The sequence below is a fragment of the Triticum dicoccoides genome, chromosome 2A (genome assembly GCF_002162155.2).
Source record: "Triticum dicoccoides isolate Atlit2015 ecotype Zavitan chromosome 2A, WEW_v2.0, whole genome shotgun sequence".
Taxonomy (NCBI): domain Eukaryota; kingdom Viridiplantae; phylum Streptophyta; class Magnoliopsida; order Poales; family Poaceae; genus Triticum; species Triticum dicoccoides.
Window position 1 is genome coordinate 727,010,406 of NC_041382.1, and position 3,600 is coordinate 727,014,005.

The window sequence follows — 3,600 nt, forward strand, 5'->3', positions numbered from 1 at the left end:
CTCATCAAAATTGCCTAGTTAGCATGCATGATACTAGCTACGATACTACCATTACGACCGGATATGTATTAATTGAAATTCATGTGGTACTAGACCAATCAACCGGACCCATGCATTTGCATGTACTCATCTTTTCAAAAATCTCACCAATCAAGATAGATGATGAGTGGTGAAATATTTTATGTAATTTGTAAAAGCATCCAATTAATGCTCTTGTTTTTCTTAAAAATTTATGTTTACCAATTATTAATTGCAATGCATGCATGCATAAAGTACATACATTGGTCAATTTTCTCTTAATACTTGCATGTAATTATTTAATGCACATTGAAATCTGAACTTGTGATGCGGAACAATCAAATTGAGCCTTATAAAATAAAAAAAACTAAGATTTTAAGATAAGGCCTATAAACCGAAAAGGAGGGAGTACTAGATAAGTCATCGTAGTCTATCTTTTTGTCGGATGTGGCATCCTTTTCTACATTTTATTTGTTTTGGACTATGTTTGTGAGCCAGCACAGGACCTGAGATCTTTTTTTTCCGAAAAGGACAGGACCTGAGATCTTGTTTTCATGCTTTTATTTAATAATTTGGTTGCATGCACCACTTTAATGCAGAGGCAGGTGGTTTTCTCCATTAAAAAAATGTACTATTCTATTAATTCAAACATCAAGTTGTGTAGTACTCCCTCCGTCCGGGTTTATTAGGCCTCTCAGCATCACAAGCATGTCCCCTTTTATAAGGCCCCGCGTTGGAAAGGTGCATGCATGCGACCATTTCATTGGTTGTATTGAAAGCTATTGTTGTTGGTGCCATGGCTAAAAAGTTAATACACTTCATATGCGCTTTTTCATTGGCTGCATGCATGTGAGAGAGTGCATTAGGAGTGGAATGGAAGAATTAATGTGAGCAAATTATTATGCGTCTTGGTCTAAGAGAAGTTGTCTTTAGGCCTAATAAACCCGGACGGAGGGAGTACTAAATTCACAATGCGGCGTTCTCATTTCATCCTCTGCTCACCAGTACTATCTACGATGCTGCCACTACTAAGTGCTGGTTCTTGTCTTCTGGACGGGGCGAAAATGGCATGTATGGTCAACTCAACTCAGTTCGCCAAGAGAAAAAATGTCTGTCAATCCGCTCGTCCACCTACCTCAGGAAATGTGTTTTGACTCGTCCTAGCTACAGTAGCTTGCTAATCCTAACATTCACAAAATGCATGCACGCATGCATCGCCCTCCAGTTCTCTATATAAACACTCGACATCTGCTCATCCAGCCTCATCATCCAATAATCACACACTACTTTGTTTGTACCTCTGCCCAAGAACACCCATACCGCACGTCCAAGATTCCTACTACGTGTGACTAAGCAATTAAGCTCTTCTCTAAGCTCATTTTTCATTATTGTCGACATGAAGATCACCGTGCACTCGTCCAAGGCCGTCAAGCCCGACTACGGCGCATGCGGCGTCGCTCCGGCCTGCACGAACGACGTCGTCCCGCTCACCGTGCTCGACAAGGCCAACTTCGACACGTACATCTCGGTGATCTACGCCTTCCACGCACCCGCGCCGCCCAACGCTGTCCTCGAGGCCGGGCTGGCCAGGGCGCTGGTCGGCTGGTGGACTACCGCGAGTGGGCCGGGCGGCTCGGCGTGGACCCCAACGGCGAACGCGCAATCATGCTCAACGACGCCGGCGCGCGGTTCGTGGAGGCGACGGCCGACGTGGCGCTCGACAGCGTCATGCCGCTCAAGCCCACGCCGGAGGTGCTCAGCCTGCACCCCAGCGGCGACGACGGGCCCGAGGAGCTCATGCTGATCCAGGTCACGCGATTCGCGTGCGGGTCACTTGTCGTCGGGTTCACCACGCAGCACATCGTGTCCGACGGCCGCTCCACCGGCAACTTCTTCGTCGCGTGGAGCCAGGCCACCCGCGGCGCCGCCATCGACCCCGTCCCGGTGCACGACCGCGCTTCCTTCTTCCATCCCCGCGAACCGCTGCACGTCGAGTACGAGCACCGTGGCGTCGAGTTCAAGCCCTACAAGAAGGTGCACGACGACGTTGTCCATGGTGACGGCGACGACGACGAAGACGATGACGACGAGGTGGTGGTGAACAAGGTGCACTTCAGCCGGGAGTTCATCTCCAGGCTCAAGGCGCAGGCGTCGGCTGGCGCGCCCAGGCCGTGCAGCACCCTGCAGTGCGTGGTGGCGCACCGTTGGCGGAGCATGACGAAGGCGCGCGGGCTCGACGGCGGGGAGACCACGAGCGTCGCCATCGCCGTGGACGGGAGAGCGCGGTTGAGCCCGCAGGTGCCGGACGGATACACCGGCAACGTCATCCTCTGGGCGCGGCCAACCACCACGGCGGGGGAGCTCGTGGCCAGACCAGTGAAGCACGCGGTGGAGCTCATCAGCCGGGAGGTGGCCCGGATCAACGGCGGCTACTTCAAGTCCTTCATCGACTTCGCCAGCTCCGGCGCGGTGGAGAAAGAGCGGCTGCTGGCGACGGCCGACGCGGCTGAGATGGTGCTGAGCCCCAACATCGAGGTGGAGTGGTGGACAGCTGGCTGCGGATCCCGTTCTACGACATGGACTTCGGCGGCGGCCGTCCGTTCTTCTTCATGCCCAGCTACCTGCCGGTGGAGGGCCTGCTCATCCTGCTGCCCTCCTTCTTGGGCGATGGCAGCGTGGACGCCTACGTGCCACTCTTCAGCCGCGACATGAACACCTTCAAGAACTGTTGCTACACCCTCGACTAGTTCCGCTTTGCACGTACCTGTCATGCATGTGCCAATGTGTGCCTGATGTTGGATCCGTGTATGTATAGCTAGTTGCCTAGATTATTATTTTTCAAGTTCTTGATTCAATTGTACATGATGTTTTGGGATAGTACTCCCTCCGGTCCTTTTTAGTTCGCATATAAGTTTTAACTGAAGTTAAGCCTCGTAAAGTTTGACCAACTTTATAGAAAAAAGTGCCAACATTTACAATCTGAAATCAATACCACTAGATGTGTCATGACTTAAAGTCTTATATTACATAACTTTAGCATGGCAAATGTTGATATTTTTTTATATAAATACGATCAAACTTTGTGAAGTTTGACTTTAGAGAATTCCAATATGCAGACTAAAAAGGACCGGATGGAGTAAATAAACAAAGTTAAAATATTCAGAAGATGGTGAACATGATCAAGGTAAATGATTTGTTCACTTGTTATGTCTTGTCTTGTAATCATATATACGGTGGCCAAGTCGCTCTTCAATCCTTCGTACCTCCCTGCGTTTCATAATAATAATATGTGTCTCAGTTTTGAAATTAAATTAAACTAATCTTAATTCAAAACCACGGCACTTATTTTGAATCAGGTTTGCTATTTCACATCTAGATGTGAAATAGTATCTCACATCTAAGTCTTTTACCACTGGATTTTTTGTCTTTAAAATTCGTGCAAGGGAGATCTCGTGCTTGTCCCGCGTCACGCTTTGTTGTCTCGCCCGTCGGCCCTTTTCTACGACGCGGAGATGGGTGGGCTGTTTTCCTTTCCCGCAGCAAGTCGATTTCTGTAGTTTTTTTAGGGGGATTTCTGTAGTT

At 49.2% G+C, this 3,600-nt stretch overlaps 1 pseudogene; it reads left to right on the forward strand.

Annotated features, from left to right (window-relative positions):
• The first annotated feature begins 1,351 nt into the window (after positions 1–1,351).
• On the forward strand, positions 1,352–2,899 carry LOC119352101 (annotated as a pseudogene).
• The last annotated feature ends 701 nt before the right edge of the window (positions 2,900–3,600 follow it).